This window comes from Odocoileus virginianus, chromosome 29, assembly GCF_023699985.2.
Source record: "Odocoileus virginianus isolate 20LAN1187 ecotype Illinois chromosome 29, Ovbor_1.2, whole genome shotgun sequence".
Taxonomy (NCBI): domain Eukaryota; kingdom Metazoa; phylum Chordata; class Mammalia; order Artiodactyla; family Cervidae; genus Odocoileus; species Odocoileus virginianus.
In genome coordinates this window covers 3,547,270-3,567,670 of record NC_069702.1, presented here as the reverse complement: position 1 = coordinate 3,567,670, position 20,401 = coordinate 3,547,270, and the positions used below count along the sequence as shown (strand labels likewise).

Here is a 20,401-nt window from a genome sequence, read left to right as displayed (position 1 = left end):
TTTTTTTTTTTTTTTCCTTTTCCAAGAGAAATGGTTGTGATAGGGATCCTCTCTTCAGACATCTCTCAGGAATTCAGTGTTATTAAACATTCTTGAAAAACATAATTAATCTATGAGCCACCATCACCCTAACACCAAAATCAGACAAGGATGCCACAAAAAAGGAAAACTACAGGCCAATATCACTGATGAACATAGATGCAAAAATCCTTAACAAAATTCTAGCAAACAGAATCCAACAACATACTAAAAAGATCATACATTATGACCAAGTGGGCTTTATCCCAGGAATGCAAGGATTCTTTAATATCTGAAAATCAATCAATGTAATATACCACATTAACAAACTGAAAGATAAAAACCATATGATTATCTCAATAGATGCAGAAAAAGCCTTTGACAAAATTCAACATCCATTTATGATAAAAACTCTCCAGAAAGCAGGCATAGAAGGAACACACCTCAACATAATAAAAGCTATATATGACAAACCCACAGCAAACATTATCCTCAATGGTGAAAAATTGAAAGCATTCCCCTGAAATCAGGAACAAGACAAGGGTGCCCACTCTCACCACTACTATTCAACATAGTTTTGGAAGTGTTGGCCACAGCAATCAGAGCAGAAAAAGAAATAAAAGGAATCCAGATAGGAAAAGAAGAAGTAAAACTCTCACTGTTTGCAGATGACATGATCCTCTACATAGAAAACCCTAAAGACTCTACCAGAAAATTACTACAGCTAATCAATGAATACAGTAATGTTGCAGGATATAAAATTAACACACAGAAATCCCTTGCATTCCTATACACTAACAATGAGAAAACAGAAAGAGAAATTAAGGAAATAATACCATTCACCATTGCAACAAAAAGAATAAAATACTTAGGAGTATATCTACCTAAAAAATGAAAGACCTATATAAGAAAACTATAAAACACTGATGAAAGAAATCAAAGAGGACACAAATAGATGGAGAAATATACCGTGTTCATGGATTGGAAGAATCAATATTGTGAAAATGGCTATACTACCCAAAGCAATCTATGGATTCAATGCAATCCCTATCAAGCTACCAACGGTATTTTTCACAGAACTAGAACAAATAATTTCACAATTTGTATGGAAATACAAAAAACCTTGAATAGCCAAAGTAATCTTGAGAAAGAAGAATGGAACTGGAGGAATCAACCTGCCTGACTTCAGACTCTACTACAAAGCCACAGTCATCAAGACAGTATGGTACTGGCAAAAAGACAGAAATATAGATCAGTGGAACAGAATTGAAAGCCCAGAGATAAATCCATGCACCTGTGGACACCTTATCTTTGACAAAGGAGGCAAGGATACACAATGAAAAAAAGACAACCTCTTTAACAAGTGGTGCTGGGAAAACTGGTCAACCACTTGTAAAAGAATGAAACTAGAACACCTTCTAACACCATACACAAAAATTAACTCAAAATGGATTAAAGATCTAAATGTAAGACCAGAAACTATAAAACTCCTAGAGGAGAACATAGGCAAAACACTCTCTGACATAAACCACAGCAGGATCCTCTATGACCCACATCCCAGAATATTGGAAATAAAAGCAAAAATAAACAAATGGGACCTAATGAAACTTAAAAGCTTTTGCACAACAAAGGAAAACTATAAGCAAGGTGAAAAGACAGCCCTCAGATTGGGAGAAAATAATAGCAAACGAAGCAACAGACAAAGGATTAATCTCAAAAATATACAAGCAACTCCTCCAGCTCAACTCCAGAAAAATAAATGACCCAATCAAAAAATGGGCCAAAGAACTCAACAGACATTTCTCCAAGGAAGACATACAGATGGCTAACAAACACATGAAAAGATGCTCAACATCACTCATTATCAGAGAAATGCAAATCAAAACCACAATGAGGTACCATTATACGCCAGTCAGGATGGCTGCTATCCAAAAGTCTACAAGCAATAAATGCTGGAGAGGGTGTGGAGAAAAGGGAACCCTCTTACACTGTTGGTGGGAATGCAAATTAGTACAGCCACTATGGAAAATAGTGTGGAGATTTCTTAAAAAGCTGGAAATAGAACTGCCATATGACCCAGCAATCCCACTTCTGGGCATACACACCAAGGAAACCAGATCTGAAAGAGACACGTGCACCCCAATGTTCATGGCAGCACTGTTTATAATAGCCAGGACATGGAAGCAACCTAGATACCCATCAGCAGACGAATGGATGAGGAAGCTGTGGTACATATACACCATGGAATATTACTCAGCCATTAAAAAGAATTCATTTGAATCAGTTCTAATGAGATGGATGAAACTGGAGCCCATTATACAGAGCGAAGTAAGCCAGAAAGATAAAGACCATTACAGCATACTAACACATATATATGGAATTTAGAAAGATGGTAACGATAACCCTATATGCAAAACAGAAAAAGAGACTCAGGTGTATAGAACAGACTTGTGGACTCTGTGGGAGAAGGCGAGGGTGGGATGTTTCAAGAGAACAGCATTGAAACATGTATATTATCTAGGGTGAAACAGATCACCAGCCCAGGTTGGGTGCATGAGACAAGTGCTCGGGCCTGGTGCACTGGGAAGACCCAGAGGGATCGGGTGGAGAGGGACGTGGGGGGGGGGGGGGACCGGGATGGGGAATACATGTAAATCCATGACTAATTCATTTCAATGTATGACAAAAACTACTGTAATGATGTAAAGTAATTAGCCTCCAACTAATAATAATAAATGGAAAAAAAAAAAAAAAGGACATTTGAGCAGATGCCTGAGTGATGCAAGTGGGCAGGCCATGTGGGAATCTAGGGAAAGAGTCTTCTAGATGGAAGGACCTTCTAGAATGTGAACTCAATGAAAATAGAAACTTCATTTTGTTCACCCAATCCCCAGATATAGTGTTTGCCACATAAACATTTCATGCATCCTTCTGGAATTTTTGCTGGTGCAAAAGCCTTAGTGTGAGAACCATTGAAAAAAGCAACATGGCCAGTGTAGCTGGAGCTGAGGGATCAGAGAAAGGGTTAGATATGAGGTTATCCTGGCACTGCTATACATAGAGATTCAAACGTGCCTAGTTTCAGTAGATAAATTATATGGTCACTTTCCTAATAGACTATGATAGGAGCTGGGATGTAATTGTGATGGGAAAACAGTAGAACATTTTCAGTGGGTGAGTAATATTATAGTGTTATTTCCTTTGTTAAAAAAGATATTTTCACTATGTTCCTATTAGAATGGCCAAAACCTAGGACACTGATAACATCAGATATTGGTGAATATGTATAGCAATAGGAGCTCTCATTTGTTGCTGGTGAACATGTAAAATACTACAGCCACCTTAGAAAATAGCTTACAAACTAAATATACTCTTACCCCAAAGTTTGTACTTTTGGGTATTCACCAAAAGGAGTTGAAAATTTATGTTAACATGAAGACCTGCACAAAGATTTTTTTCAGCAACTTCATTCACAGTGGCCAAAACTTGGAAGTAGCCAAAATGTCCTTCAAAATATAAATGAATAAATAAACTTTGATACATCCAGAGAATGGGATATTATTTAGCACTAAAAAGGCATGAAAAGACATGGAGGAATGTTAAATGTGTCAGTCAGTTCAGTCACTCAGTGTGTCTGACTCTTTGTGACCCCATGGACTGCAGCACGCCAGGCTTCCCTGTCCATCACCAACTCCCAGAGTTTACTCAAACTCGTGTCCATTGAGTGGGTGATGCCATCCAACCATCTCATCCTCTGTCCTCCTCTTTCCCTGCCTTCACTCTTTCCCAGCATCAGGGTCTTTTCAAATGAGTCAGTTCTTCACATCAGGTGGCCAAAGTATTGGAGTTTCAGCTTCAGCATCAGTATCAGTCCGTCCAATGAATATTCATGGTTGATTTCCTTTAGGATAGACTGGTTTGATCTTCTTACTGTCTAAGGGACTCTCCAGAACCATAGTTAAAAAGCATCAATTCTTCAGCACTCAGCCTTCTTTATGGTTCAGTTCTCACATCCATATATGACTACTGGAAAAACCATAACTTTGACTATACAGACCTTTGTCAGTAAAGTGATGTCTCTGCTTTTTAACACATTTTCTAGGTTGGTCATAGCTTTTCTTCCAAGGAGCAAGTATCTTTTAATTTCATGGTTGCAGTCACCATCTTCAGTGATTTTGGAGCCCCCCAAAATAAAGCCTGTCACTGTTTCCATTGTTTCCCCATCTATTTGCCGTGAAGTGATTGGACCAGATGCCATGATATTAGTTTTCTGAATGTTGAGGTTTTTTTCAACTTTTTCACTCTCCTCTTTTACTTTCATCAAGAGGCTCTTTAGTTCTTCACTTTCTGCCATAAGGGTGGTGTCATCTGCATATCTGAGGTTATTGATATTTCTCCCAGCAATCTTGATTCCAGCTTGTGCTTCATCCAGCCCAGCATTTCTCATGATGTACTCTGCATATAAGCTAAATAAGCAGGCTGACAATATACAGCCTTGACATACTCCTTTTCCTATTTGGAACCAGTCTGTTGTTTCATGTCCAGTTCTAACTGTTGCTTCCTGACCTGCATACAGGTTTCTCAGGAGGTGGGACAGGTGGTCTGGTATTCCCATCTTTTTCAGAATTTTCCACAGTTTGCTGTGATCCACACAGTCAAAGGCTTTGGCATAGTCAATAAAGCAGAAATAGATGTTTTTCTGGAACTCTGTTGCTTTTTCGATGATCCAGCAGATGTTGGCAATTTGATCTCTGGTTCCTCTGCCTTTTCTAAAACCAACTTGAACATCTGGAAGTTCACAGAACACATACTGTTGAAGCCTGGCTTGGAGGATTTTGAGCATTATTTTGCTAGCATGTGAGATGAATGCAATTGTGAGGTAGTTTGAACATTCTTTGGCATTGCCTTTATTTGGGATTGGAATGAAAACTGACTTTCCAGTCCTGTGGCTACTGCTGAGTTTTCCAAGTTTGCCGGCATATTGAGTGCAGCACTTTCACAGCATCATCTTTTATGATTTGAAATAGCTCAACTGGAATTCCATCACCTCCACTAGCTTTGTTTGTAATGATGCTTCCTAAGGCTCACTTGACTCCACATTCCAGGATGTCTGGTTCTAGGTGAGTGATCACACCATTGTGATTATCTGGGTCATGAAGATCTTTTTTGTACAGTTCTGTGTATTCTTGCCACCTCTTCTTAATATATTCTGCTTCTGTTAGGTCTATATAATTTCTGTCCTTTGTTGAGCCCATCTTTGCATGAAATGTTCCAGTGGTATCTCTAATTTTCTTGAAGAGATCTCTAGTCTTTCCCATTCTATTGTTTTCCTCTATTTCTTCGCACTGATCACTGAGGAAGGCGTTCTTATCTTTCCTTGCTATTCTTTGGAACTCTGCACTCACATGGGAATATCTTTCCTCTTCTGCTTTGGCTTTAGCTTCTCTTCTTTCCTCAGCTATGTGTAAGGGCTCCTCAGACAAACGTTTTGCATTTTTGCATTTCTTTTTCTAAGGGATGGTCTTGATCCCTGCCTCCCATACAATGTCACGAAACTCCATCCATAGTTCTTCAGGCACTCCATCTATAACATCTATTCCCTTGAATATATTTGTCACTTCCACTGTATAATCATAAGGGATTTGATTTAGATCATACCTGAATGGCCTAGTGGTTTTCCCTAATTTCTTTAAGTCTGAATCTGGCAATAAGGAGTTCATAATCTTAGTCACAGTCAGCTTCTGGTCTTGTCTTTTCTGACTGTATAGAACTTCTCCATCTTTGGCTGCAAAGAACATAATCAATCTGATTTCAGTATTGACCACCTAGTGATGTCCATGTGAGGAGTCTTCTTTAGTGTTGTTGGAAGAGGGTGTTTGCTATGACCAGTGCGTTCTCTTGGCAAAACTCTGTAAGCCTTTGCTCTACTTCATTTTGTACTTCAAGGCCAAATTTTCCTGTTATTCCAGGTATCTCTTGACTTCTACTTTTGCATTCCAGTCCCCTAAGATGAAAAGGACATATTTTTTGGGTGTTAGTTCTAGAAGGTCTTGTAGATCTTCAAAGAACAGTTCAACTTCAGCTTCTTCAGGATTACTGATTGGGGCATAGTGGATTAATATGAATGGTTTGCCTTGGATACGAACGGAGGTCCTTCTATTGTTTTTGAGATGCACCCAAGTACTGCACTTTGGACTCTTTTGTTGACTATCAGGGATACTCCATTTCTGCTAAGGGATTCTTGCCCATAGTTATAATGGGCGTCTGAGTTAAATTCACCCATTCCAGTCCATTTGAGTTCACTGATTCCTAAAATGTCGATGTTCACTCTTGTCATCTCCTGTTTGACCACTTCCAATTTACCTTGATTCATGGACATAACATTCCAGGTTCCTATGCAATGTTGTTCTTTGCTGCATTGGACTTTACTTCCAAAACTGGTCACATCCACAACTGGGTGCTGTTTTTGCTTTGGCTCCATCTCTCTGTTAAATGTGTATCACTAAGTAAAAGATGCCAGTCTGAGAAGCTTCCGTACTATATGATCCTGACTCTATGACATTCCAGAAAAGGCAAAACCATGAGATGGTAAAAGGATCAGTGGCTGCCAGAGGTTATAGTGGAGTAAGGGAGATAAACAGAAGAGCACTGAAGATTTCTAGGACAATGAATATTCTCCATATGATACTATAATGATGGATACATATCATTATACACTTCTCCAAATCCATAGAATGTACAATGCCAAGGTTGACCCAGAATGTAAATGATGAACTTTGAGTGATTCAGATATGTCAGTGTATGTTCATCAGTTGCAGCAAATGTACCACTCTGGTTGGGGATGTTGATGGTGGGGAAGCCTATGCATGTGTGGAGGCGAGAGTATGTATTTTCTGTATTTCTGTATTTTCTGCTCAGTTTTGCTGTGAACCCAGAGCTTCTTTTACAAAATCTTTAAAAATATTAGTGAGGCTAACATAACTATGTTATCATCATCTGTACTATGACAATGATAAGACACTATTAAGAAAGTTTTACCTCCAGGAAAGCAAGGATGATTCAAAATCAGAAAATCAATCAGTGTAACTTACACATCAATAGACTATAGGAGAAAAACCATACAATTATTGCAGCAGAACCAGAAAAAGCACCAGTAAAATTTAATAATTATGTATGTTTAAAAATAAAAATACTTAGAAAATCAGATCTGGAAGGAAATACCTTGATTTTATAAAGGTCATATGCTAAGTATCTACAGAAAACATTATGCTTGGTAGAGAAATTCTAGAGGAATTCCATCTAAGACTAGGAACAACACAGGATGCTCGCTCTCACTATTATTGCTTAACTTAATATTGGAGGTCCTGGGCAATGCACTGTAAGGAAAGAAATTGAATCAAAGGCCAAAGGATTTGGAGGGAAAGAAAATAATTGTCATTTGCCATAGACAAGATCATTTATATATTAATATAAAACTATTAGAACAATCAACCATCTATTAGAATGAATAAAAGTTCAACAAGGTTGTCAGATACAACTTAAAAAATCAGTAGCATTTTTCTACAGCAGTAGCAACTATTTATTAAACATATTATAAAAACTAGAATACACTTCAAAACAAAAACAAAAATGGTAAAATACCCGGGACGAGCTTATCAAAGAACATTTAGTGATCTCTCTGGTATACAAGTATGTAATATTCATCTTACAGAATATTGATCAAGCTGTAAAAATAAATGTGTAGAGTGGGAGTGTTAGTCGCTCAGTTGTGTCTGACTCTTTGCAGTCCCATGGACTGTATTTTGTCAGGTTCCTCTGTTCAAGGGATTCTCCAGGCAAGAATACCAGAGTGGGTTGTCATTGCCTTCTCCAGGGGATCTTCCTGACCCAGGGATTGAACCTGGGTCTCCTGTATTGCAGGCAGATTCTTTACTGTCTGAGGCAACAGGGAAGCCCCAAAGTGAAGTGAGAGTGTTAAATACACATGTTAAAAAAAAAAAAAGGACTAGCTTGGAACATTCTGAAGAGAAAAAAATAAAGGGAAACTAGACTTACTAGAAATTTGGAAGTATTATTAAGCAACAGTTACTGAAACAATTTGATGAAGAAACATATACTTAGAGTCTCAGTGGAGAAAATATGAAACTCTATTAAGATATATAAATATGATAAGAGTAAATGAATAGTTATTCCATACCCTTGAATGGGATAACTTAATATAATAAAAATGTCAGTTCTTAGCTAAGAAAACTATAAATTCAATGAGATCCCAATGAAATCCCAGCTAGATTTTCCTTTTAGAAATCCAATAATTTAATGTAAATTTGATAAGGAAGTTTAAGGATTCGTGAGTAACCAAGTCAACTTTGAAAAAGAAGAGCAAAGGGTGGGGAAATGAAGGATTGCTTTACCACAAAGTCATAGTTATAAAAACAGCACACATCTGATAAAAGTACAAATAGACCGTCAGAACACAACTTGAGGCTCTGAGACAGAGCTGCATTCCTGTCTAACACCACATACATGGATGGACTCTAGCTAGTTTAAGACCTAAATATACGAAGGGCAAAACAGAAAATTAATAGAAGATACATTGGAGAATATTTTTGTGACTCAGAAATGGAAACAAAATTCTTAAACAAAATCCCCAAAATACAAGCTATGAGTACAAACCAAACCATGAATGGATTTGATTGCTCCATGAATAAGCCTTTCTATTCAATGAAAATAACCATGGACCAAGGTAAGAGATGGAGAACAGGTAGGGAATTTGTTAATTCTAATAGGGATTCAGTCAGGGACTTTACTGATGGTCCAGTGCATAAGACTTAGTGCTCCCAATGCAGGGGACCCACGCTGGATCCCTGATTGGGGAGCTAGATCCTGTATATTGCGACTAGGAAGTCCACATATTACAATTAAGATCCTGAGAGCTGCAACTAAGACCCAGAGTAGCCAAAATAAATAAATGAGGGTTAAAAAAAAAAAAGAAAGAAACTCAATCAAAGGGAAAAACACTTGACATATAAAAAAGAAAAAGCATGAAATGATATCCAGTCTGTGATGAGGTGCTCAGAGCCACTGAGGTTTGCAAAAAAAAAAAAATGGAAATTAAAACAAAATGTCTCATTTTACCCAAATCAGATTAGCATGATTTATGAAGTGGGAGCTCGCACTGTAGAGAGGTGGGGATGTAGAGATCTTTATTCGCTACTCGTGGCCCTGTAGACTGGCGCAGTCAGGTAGGCTAGCCACCTGCCCTATTTGGTCAAGTTAAGACTAATATGTCCGATGACCCAGCCATCCTGCTGGGAAGCCTGTCGTCCTGCTGACAAGGGCCCTTAAGGGGATGTATATGAAGACGTTCGTTGTTTTTCACCTTCAGGTGGAGGCCATCTGGGGTCCCTCACTAGGGGAATGGAGAAGCAGTTGTGTGGATATTCTCTACGGAGTAAGCAGCGGTTAACCAAGGCTTCACTATGATCAGCAACATCAAGAGAACTTTGAGTCAGAATGCTGAGAGAAGAAGTGAGAGACAGACTGATGTGTACAGTGCAACACGATTTGTGTACGTTGAAAATACCTGCATAGGAAAAAACAGTATTTTTTCCCCCACAGGAAACAAATAATTCTGTACATACCAGAAAGGTATGGAAACAAGCCTTGCATAGATAGGTGGTGATGAGATATCATGAGCTGAGGATTTGGATTTGAGATCTAATATGGAATTTACAAAAGAAGGGAGGGAGGGAGGAAGGCAGGAAGCAATGAAAGTGGAAGGTGACTCTGATCCAGGCCCTCCTGCTGAGCCAGGCGGTGTCTGGTGAGGCTGTCTCAAGCGTGGTCCTCAAAGAGGGCGATCCAAGGCCTTACCATACAAGGCTGGCCTCAAGAAAGTTGCCTGTTGGAGAGATCATTGAAAGAGGGGTATTTGTGGGAGATCTATCCATGGGCTTCCCAAGTGGCGCAGTTGGTAAAGAATCTGCCTGCCAATGCATGAGATGCAAGAGATGTGGGTTCAGTCCCTGGGTCAGGAAGATCCCCTGGAGAAGGGAATGGCCACCCACTTCAGTATTCTTATCTGGAAAATTCCATGGACAGAGGAGCCTGGCAGGCTACAGTTCATGGGGTTGCCGAGACTCAGACACGACTGAGCACCCACTTCTATCCATGGAACAGTCCTGCCAGAAAAGCAGTGCAGAGACCAGGTGGCCGGAGGTGGATGCGAAGGGTGGGAGTCCTGTTTGCCTGGTCAGGTGCCTGAAGCACTGTGGTTGCTTCACAGTTGGGAGTAAAGATGCATGCAAAGCGAACTATGAGATCCAGCCAGAGTGTGGAGAGATACAGGAAAGACCTCTGGGCCAAGTCTGCAGATGCCGTGCAATGGTGAGGGCACTCACCACTCACCACCCATGGTGCTGGCAGCCCACACCAGTGTGAAGGGGCCCAAACTGGCCACATGTATTTGGGCTGAAAGGTATATTGTAGATATATTAATTCCAAGTGAGTTAAAAATGTAAACTAAGACCCACAGGTGCACAGTTAAGGGAACTAAGTAAGTGGTAGTAAAATAATCAGTGAGGTTGTACCTGTACTGAAACTTTTCCCTAAAGGGCCTGAAAACCTTGCAAAGCTCAAGGTAATGCATTGAAACAATTCTCCCATATGTAAATGGTTAAGAAAACCACTCCTAAATATTACTTTTAAGCCTCCTTTTAGGTATCTTTATTTATCACTTTTGTTCCAGAAGCAGAGGCTTTAAATTTTTTCCTAACTCAGATCCCTATATTTCTAGGGTAGGCAGTCCTTAATAAATAATTTAAAGTATGCATGTTGCTGGTCTTTAAGGAGCAGTAAGTACTCAGCATGTCACCATGGAAACCAGCGCACTCACTGTCACGCTCTTTCAATCTCCTCCATCTAAAATCCTCCTGCTGATTTGACCATTGAGGACTGGAGACCCAGATTGTAGCTGGGATGAATTCCAAATATAAGTCAATGTTCTCAAGAGTCTCCAAATGTCCTTCAGGGATGCCTCTACATATCAGAAAGGGAGTAACCATGGATCCCTTAAACAGACTTTTCTCTTTGCCATGACATGGTGAGAAATATCTTGTCCATGCCCACACCTTCCTAGTCTACCTTTTCAGGATAGATATGGATACTCAGTATGAGGACCTCTGGGGCTCTGTCTTCAGTCGGATTCCCTTACGGCACACTCCGCGCAGGGAGCAGGCAGAGGTGGAGTGAGAGCCTCCAGGGTGGAGATGGAGATGCTGCTTGAGTAACTCATTAGTAACATCCACTTACCCTACTGTTACAGGAAAGGCACACTCCAAGCTAGCTTTATGAAATACAGTGCTCAATTTTATGTAAGACGTTAAAAATTCTTCCCTGTGCAACTACATGACTAATAAGCCACCATCCTTAATATGACCCCCCCCCCACCAGACTCCACGCCTCAACCCATGATGGTTGTCAGAGATGGGTGTGGTTGTCTGGCTCATGGACCACCACCCATGGCCCAACACAAGGGCCTGGCCCACGGGAGGGGTTCAGCAAAAACTTGTCGAATGAGTAAGTGATTAACACCTGGCTGACTATTGCTCTCTTAAATGGGTTGTTGATACTGTAGTTTTCAGACTTCTGGATTTCTCACACCAGTGTCAATCTCCAAAAAGCACATTTCAGGGCCCACACGATGGTGCCACGGATGGAGGTGTCGGGACTCACAGCACAACAGCAAAATGACGCACAAACAGCTCTATGGCGACCACTTCACAGAAGGAAGGCTCTTCTTCAGTTTCAGAAAGCTAGAACTCTAATCTAAGGATAAAAGCAAATTTTAAAGAATTTAATATATTTACCTTATCGAAAAATTTTTACAGTGTCCTTCTTTTCCCCTTTTCCTCACAGACCAGTGAAAACTTAGCATGGGTCAAGTTCTCAGGTCAGTGTTTGGAAACCAGATATAAATGACCTGCTTGCGTAAAATATTATCAACAATAAATCATTTTTTTCCCTTCTTTATCCTCTGCCTAGTGTCATACTTACTTCTGGTGTTCAATGTAAAAATTTTTTTCCACTCCTTTTGCATATAATAATGAAATCTATACTCCTTTCCCCAATAACTTACCTGTTTCCCTAAAATACTTTCAGTTGTAACTATCTCCTTCATTTTTCTTTTTTGCCTGTGATATCAAATTCTTGCTATTTTATGGCTCTACGAGTTAAGGTTTCCCCTTATCTTTGTCATCTTTGAGACTTATAGCTAACATCTGGTATTCTCATAATTCCTTTAATTCAAGGAGCTTAACATGCTTTCCATAGGACCTGTAATCCTCTACTATAGCATTCTTCTATTAACAGAGAGGGAGGCAGGCATTCTGTGTCAAGGCTCAGATCTAGTGATTTGAGTGTTGACTTTTTTTTAACAACTTCTTCCAGGTTGCAAGCCTCTCCTCAGAGAGTATGAAGTTGAGTGAAAGGTTAAGGTTGCTTGGGGAGACTCTTGAAGAATATGAACTCCTGACTCCACTGACCTTTACAAAACAACTTGGCTGAAGGGGCCTGGGAGAGTGTCCTTCCACTGGTCCACACCACTGTAGATGTGACTGTCTACAAGAAAACATTTGCTGTAAACCGAAGATATATATTGTTCATTATAGGGAAAAGATACCACGAAAGCTATTATCCCCTTCAATCAACTCACTTTCATGATAGATGCATTCAGAGTTTTCTTTTTCCTGGAAAGGGTGAACCTTCCCTAACTGGCTGTCTCCAGGCAATGTCAAGGATAGCAAACTGTGCTAAGATCACCACCTAGCGTCTAACTTTGAAATTACTGCTGTCCTAGAACACTAATTTTTAACTTTGTTTATCAGCTAGTATGAGAGTATATTTTATTGTGTGTTCTGCTGTACTGATTGTTCCTTTTGATCTTTGCTTTGGAAGTGAATTTTCCCACAATATGACGGTGGGCTATCAATAGTGCATGTGTTTTTATTGTCCAGTGAGTGCATGACCTCATGATTTGGTTTATTGGTTTTAAGTGAGGATTTGACTTTAAAACATGAGTTAAAGGCTCCTGAAGATTGATCTTTCAAGACTCAGACTTCGCCACTTCCAAGAAGCCTTCCATGGCTTTTCTTCACCTTCATTCTCTGCTGGGTGGCTGCCCCATCTTTTTACTTTTTAAGACTGTATGTACATATCATAGCTCTTGTCACTGTGGGCTGCGATTGGCTGCTCACCTGTTTTTTATTCCATAGGATGCACACTCCTTGAGGGCAAGCACTGGGTGTCATGGTCTGTATTATATACCCTGAACCCAGCACAAGAGGGACTCTACTGTGAATATTCTGAATCTGTTGAATGAATGAGGTTTTCTAAGATTCAAATGTGAGGCTTTTTCCTTTTAACTCTCAGCTTCCTTCTGCACTCAGTAAAGCATTCTATCCTAAATAGCTGAACCAAACAAAACTAACAGCTCTAGGTAAGATCTTGACAAGATAATCAAAATCCTGATTTGAGGGCAAAATCTTGAATTCAAAGGTGAATGAAGCTCTGATGACAGGCTACATCTGCCTTTCAATATCAGATTCCCTGCTATGTCTAGTAACTTTACAAGGTGGAACTAACTGTTTTTCTTTTATCAGTTCAGTTCAGTCGCTCAGTCGTGTCCGACTCTTTGCAACCCCATGAATCGCAGCATGCCAGGCCTCCCTGTCCATCACCAACTCCCGGAGTTTACTCAAACCCATGTCCATCGAGTCGGTGATGCCATCCAGCCATCTCATCCTCTGTCGTCCCCTTCTCCTCCTGCCCCCAATCCCTCCCAGCATCAGGGTCTTTTCCAATGAGTCAACTCTTCGCATCAGGTGGCCAAAGTATTGGAGTTTCAGCTTCAGCATCAGTCCTTCCAATGAACACCCAGGACTGATTTTCAGGATGGACTGGTTGGATCTCCTTGCAGTCCAAGGGACTCTCAAGAGTCTTCTCCCACATCACAGTTCAAAAGCATCAGTTTTTTGGCACTCAGCTTTCTTCAAAGTCCAACTCTGACATCCATACCTGACCACTGGAAAAACCATAGCCTTGACTAGATGAACCTTTGTTGGCAAAGTAATGTCTCTGCTTTTAATATGCTGTCTAGGTTGGTCATAACTTTCCTTCCAAGGAGTAAGCGCCTTTTAATTTCATGGCTGTAATCACCATCTGCAGTGATTTTGGAGCCCCCAAAAATAAAGTCTGACACTGTTTCCATTGTTTCCCCATCTATTTGCCATCAAGTGATGGGACCAGATGCCATGATCTTAGTTTTCTGAATGTTAAGCTTTAAGCCAACTCTTTCACTCTCCTCTTTCACTTTCACGAAGAGGCGCTTTAGTTCCTCTTCCCTCTCTGCCATAAGGGTGGTATCATCTGCATATCTGAGGTTATTGATATTTCTCCCGGCAATCTTGATTCCAGCTTATGCTTCATCCAGCCCAGCATTTCTCATGATGTACTCTGCGTATAAGTTAAATAAGCAGGGTGCCAATGTACAGCCTTGACATACTCCTTTTCCTATTTGGAACCAGTCTGTTGTTTCATGTCCAGTTCTAACTGTTGCTTCCTGACTTGCATACAGGTTTCTCAAGAGGCAGGTCAGGTGGTCTGGTATTCCCATCTCTTTCAGAATTTTCCACAGTTTATTGTGATCCACACAGTCAAAGGCTTTGGCATAGTCAATAAAGCAGAAATAGATGTATTTCTGGAACTCTCTTGTTTTTTCAATGATCCAGAGGATGTTGGCAATTTGATCTCTGGTTCCTCTGTCTTTTCTAAATCCAGCTTGAACATCTGGAAGTTCACGGTTCACGTATTGCTAAAGCCTGGCTTGGAGAATTTTGACCATTACTTTAATAGTGTGTGAGATGAGTGCAATTGTGCAGTAGTTTGAGCATTCTTTGGGATTGGAATGAAAACTGACCTTTTCCAGTCCTGTGGCCAGTGCTGAGTTTTCCAAATTTGCTGGCATATTGAGTCCAGCACTTTCACAGCATCATCTTTCAGGATTTGAAATAGCTCGACTGAAATTCCATCACCTCCACTAGCTTTGTTTGTAGTGATGCTTTCTAAGGCCCACTTGACTTCACATTCCAGGATGTCTGGCTCTAGGTGAGTGATCACACCACCGTGATTATCTGGGTTGTGAAGATCTGTTCTGTACAGTTCTGTGTATTCTTGCCACCTGTTCTTAATATCTTCTGCTTCTGTTAGGTCAATACCATTTCTGTCCTTTATCGAGCCCATCTTTGCATAAAAGATCCTCTTATACTACAGTCTTAATCAGCCCTGACTGTCTTTAAAAAGTCATTTACGGCAGGGACCAGAGTAGCAAGCTACAAGAGGAATAGAAATGGGGGAGCCTGGCATAGTGGGAGTTCTCCCTTAAGGGAGTCCACATCTCCTTCCTGAAGACCTCCTGCTGATGTGCGATAAGTTCCTGTCATTCTCCCAAACTAAAAACTTTAATCTTCCTGTTTCTTAGGAGAGCCGCTCCTTATCCAAGCCTAAGGTGATTAATCCCTCGTGTGATATTGGGTAAAATTACCTGATCCGGATTGATCGGAGTCCTGGAGTCAGTAAGGGCTTCCTTTGTGGCTCAGCTGGGAAAGACATCTGCCTACCTTGAGGGGGACTTGGCTTCGATCCCCGGGTGCTGCCGTCCGTGGTGTTGCGAAGAGTCAGACACGACTGAGCAAGGGAACTGAACTGAACTGGAGACAGTAAAGTACCACTGGGCTCTAAAACTGAGATGAATCACACACACGGGCTCATCACTGTGTGCCTCACAGTTCCCCTCCGGAAGGAGAGGGGGTTAAGCGGAAGGAGAGGGGGGTTAAGCGGAAGGAGAGGGGGTTAAGCGGAAGGAGAGGGGGTTAAGCGGAAGGAGAGGGGGGTTAAGCGGAAGGAGAGGGGGGTTAAGCGGAAGGAGAGGGGGGTTAAGCGGAAGGAGAGGGGGTTAAGCGGAAGGAGAGGGGGGTTAAGCGGAAGGAGAGGGGGTTAAGCAGAAGGAGAGGGGGTTAAGAGTAGGAGATTTGAAGTCACAGTCACCCGAGCTCAAAACCTGTCTCCGTCACTAATTTGCTACGTGCTTTTTCAGAAGAATTATTGATGTTGCTAACCCTATCTCCTCCTCTGCTATATAGGGTATAGGCACATGATAGCAGCTCGCAGGGCGGCTGTAAGAATTCAGTGAGGCTTGCTGCCTGCAGCCTGCTCGGTGGACCCCCTGGCAGATGGGTAAGTGCTTAGTGAAAATACTAGCACCAAAGACTTGCTGCAGGCAGTTCTGTTCCCAAATCCTGCAGTGTTTTAATCACACTCCTGGACAGAAGACAGCAGGGGCATTCTTCAGGATCCACGGACGTGTGGTTACCAGGGAGACCGCCCTCAAAGCCTGCGCTCTGGGCTCTGGCGCCGCCGACAGGCCCAGCGCTCAGCCGGCCACGAGCCCCGACCTCTCCAGGTCTCCAGTTCTCCTTTAGCTGCAGCCTCCCTGCAGCTCCACCCTCAGCGTCTTACCCTTCTAGACCCAGCTCCTGGGCACTCCCCCTCTGTAGCCTTACGCTGGCACCAGAACAACAGACGGGTCCGTCCCCTTGGCCCTGGACACGCGTTACCCTCGCACTCAAAGCTGTCTCCCCTGCCAGCCTCTGAGCCCTGGGAACTCAGGGACCCCGCCTCCCTCATCTTCATCTCTCAGTACCTACCTTACACTTGGCATTTAGTGAGCCATCAGCCAATGCTTCTAAAAACAAAACGTAGGCAGTGTTGTAAACATTTACTTAGAAAGAACCCTTCTACCTCTTGACTCCCGTTTCTCCATCCCGGCTACATCCCTCGGAAGAGCAATGCAAAGGGAAAGAAGTGGGCAGCGATGCCCTTTCAACACAGTCTCAGCTCAGAAGCAAGCAGCAGGGAGATGTTCATTGTTAAACCATCAGTACAAGTGGCTCTTGAAAAGATACATGAGGGAAGGCCCCTGGGGACGCTAAAGCCAGCCAGTGTGAAGTTGTGGTTTGAGATGCATTTGGCCAAGTACTTGCTCCTTTGATATGGACAGCTCTCCCTCAAAGAGTGGTCCACGGGAGGCGCCTCCCCCATCCTCCAGATTTTGTGTGGATGGAGCTTTGAAACAGTCACTGATAATTTTTCCTCCCAAATCCCCTGCCAGTACTGTGTTAAAAGAGTAAAAAGGAATTCACGAAGTTCAAAGGAATGTCAAGGTGGGACAGATCTATAGCATCCACTGTGCATCTCAAAGGATACGTCCTTGGAGCCGTAGAGGTCAGTCCTCTGGACTGGGCAGCTGTTTCAAGTAAGAATGTATTTATGTGTATGTGCCCAGGAGTCTGGGGGGAGGTTCTAACTGAGCTCTTGTTCTGCTCTGGAGCTTACACACAGGGAAGATGGTCTCATGGTGTGAGAAACCTCCGAATTTTCTAGGGCCAAGTTTAAATTAGAGGTCATTCTTGGTGTTACAGTCTGTAGTTTCAGGGGCAAGCAGTGCTAACCAGAGTTAAGTCCTATACGGTCGAGAGATGGAAACTGGAGGTCAAGGTGGTACATAAGACAGAGAGGCCGTTTCCTTGTCTCTGCCTTCTTCTGGGGCGGGGGGGGGGGGGGGGGGGGGGGATGAGCATGGCTGGATCTTGTCCGCAAAGATCAGAGATGGCAACCCCCCAAATTACTTACAGTACTGTGAGTTCTGTAAGAAGGGGTGACCTTCCCTGTCCTGGTTAGCAGTCCCCAAGCTTTCTGACCTAGTTCACCTGACCTGAGCAGAGCACAGCCACATAGACAAGGACCAAAGACCACCCCTGGCTGGCCTCTGAGGGGCCCAGAAGTTGTCCTGAGCCTGTGGATTAGGGCTGCAGACTGTGCATCAGATCAGGGGCCCCAGGCTTGCCAGGAAGTGCCAGAGTGCTTACCAAAGAAGCACATTCTATCAGGGGGATGCAGGTATGGGGCTAGTATTCACGGATCAGAAGTCGGTGTAATCAAGCGTCTCTTTATTAGATACTGTTACAGTTTCCATCTGCAACCACAGTGGAGCATACAGTTTACAAGATAGATTAGTGGCCAGGAGTTTACAGGAAGGAGGGTAAATATATTTTATCATAACCAGTCCCAAAGGGAGACTTTCCCCGGTCCCCACCTCTCTAGTCTCAGATCAGTGTCAGAAGAGTAACTATTAGAAAGAGGACAGAGGGAAAAAGACCCTATCAAAACTAGCCTCAGCCACCTGTGCTGGGAGTGGGCCACTTTGAATTAAATACAGTATTTTAAAATGAACGGAACTAAGTCTTGGTAACTAGAGTGAGACTGTTATAATTACCAGAAGTGAATTAAAAGTTGTAGGATTGGATTTAGATGCCTTAAAGGGAGCCACCACCCAGTGGGAAAATGGGGACTTTGATAGAGGACAGTGGGGAAAAAGCTGGAAAAAAAATCAATTCGCACTTCTGTGCTATTGAGTCAGACTGTTTCCTAAACTGGTCGTGTGTGTGTGTGTGTGTGTGTGTGTAGCTATACTCTGCTTTTTCTAAAAGTTATTCAGGTGACTTTAGAAGATGAATGTGTCTATACAAGGTCGGTTCATTTGTAGATAACCCAGTACCACGACTGGGCTCGGGTTAAGAACTTCTTTAGCGCATGAATGGAGAAGGGATGGCAGCTCACTCCAGTGTTCTTGCCTGGAGAGTCCCAGGGACAGAGGAGTCTGGCGGGCTACAGTCCACGGGGTTGCAGAGCCGGACGCCACCGAGTGAATCACACACACTCACGCTTAGAGCGCGAACTTCGTCCATTAAGTTTGAACATCACCCAGTTCACTGGCTTCACCAAAGGGGGTATAACACAAACCCCATCAGCGAGAATGACAGTGTGGTCACAGCACGAGTTACTCATGCTCTTTGTACTTAGGCTACTGTTCCGAATTCATGCTTTTTTCTAGTATGTGAAGTCCTACAGAAGTCTTCCTGGGTGTGAGCTTTCTGACACTCTGCTGAATGTGTCTACTGGTGTTCTGTGGGTTTGTGCAGGAAGCATCTCCTCCTTGGTGCTTCAGCGGTGCTATGTCAGCTGAAGCTGCCCGCTGAAGCTAAAGGAAGAAGCCTTTCTGGAGGAGGTCACAGAAATCTTGTGGGGTTTCTTTTAAAATATATTTAGATCTACAGAAGAGAAAATAGTACAGAATGTTACATATTATAAATACATCTTTTGTAACCAGAACATTATCGACTGGGGACACTTCAACGTTTGCTTACATAACAAATCGCCGGCCGCAGGCATTAGTCTCTGCTAGCCGCTCTCCCCGACCCCGCCCAGTCTGTGATGTGCTAACATCTAACATATTCACAGCGTGTACATGTGTGCTAAGTGGCTTCAGGCGTGTCCGACTCTTTGCGACCCTCTGAATTGTATCCCGCCAGGCTCCTCTGTCCATGGGATTCTCCAGGCAAGAATACTGGAGTGGGTTGCCATGATCTCCTCCAGGGGATCTTCCCGACCCAGGGATGGAACCCATGTCTCTTATGTCTCCTGCATTAGCAGGTGGGTTCTTTACTACTAGCGCCCCTGGGAAGCCCATTCATAGTACGTTTGTCAAAAGTAAGAAATTAACAATCCTATTGACTAAATAAAGACTTTACCCAGTTTCTCCACGAGTGCCCCTTTCTGTTCTAGTATTCAATCCAGGCTTCCCACATCACATCCTGTTGTCTTATTTCTATACTTTTAGAGGAGACAACTTACAGGATGAGCCTTCTCTTCCTGAAGTCTGTTTGCCTGGCCACTGGACTTGGCATCAGGAGAAAAGGGTGGAGGCCAAGAATATGCAGTGCAGGTCCTCATACCTCTCTGCCTGGAGGTCATGAGTCAACCAGAAGGCTCCTGCTGGGTTGCCTGCGCCCCTCCCCATCTCATGAAGTCACCAGAGACGGATTCTGGTGGTTCCCACAGTTTTTATTTGGAAGTGCCTGGCTAATGTAGCAAAGAGTCCAGATTCTGCCTCCACTGGATTGAGAAGATGCTGAAGCGCCAGAAGCAAGAGGGCAGCAGCTGGACTTTATGTCCTGCTACTGCCACCTCCCAATCTTTCCCCTTCTTCTTCCTTTCAGCTTCTGCTTCTCCAGACAGGCATTTGCCTCTCTGTGGACAAGTCTATTTCTCTTTTTCCCTGCTCTTCTCTATATTCAAGGGTTAATGCCTGCAAACCCCATGCCCCTTTGCCAACAGAGAAGGACAAGCTCAGCCCAAGGGAGGCACTGGCCAGAGGCCAGGGAGCAGGGGGAGGAGAGACCCCCTCCCCGTCCCCGCTTTTGGGGGGGCC

At 42.7% G+C, this 20,401-nt stretch overlaps 1 long non-coding RNA gene across 1 annotated transcript; it reads right to left on the bottom strand.

Moving 5' to 3' along the window:
* Positions 1 to 10,715: 10,715 nt before the first annotated feature.
* LOC139032016 (uncharacterized) lies at positions 10,716 to 15,962 on the bottom strand. The gene is made up of 2 exons (XR_011484552.1): positions 15,617 to 15,962; positions 10,716 to 11,844 (listed from the first exon to the last, which is right to left on the bottom strand). It is a non-coding gene; the product is annotated as an uncharacterized lncRNA (long non-coding RNA).
* Positions 15,963 to 20,401: the final 4,439 nt, after the last annotated feature.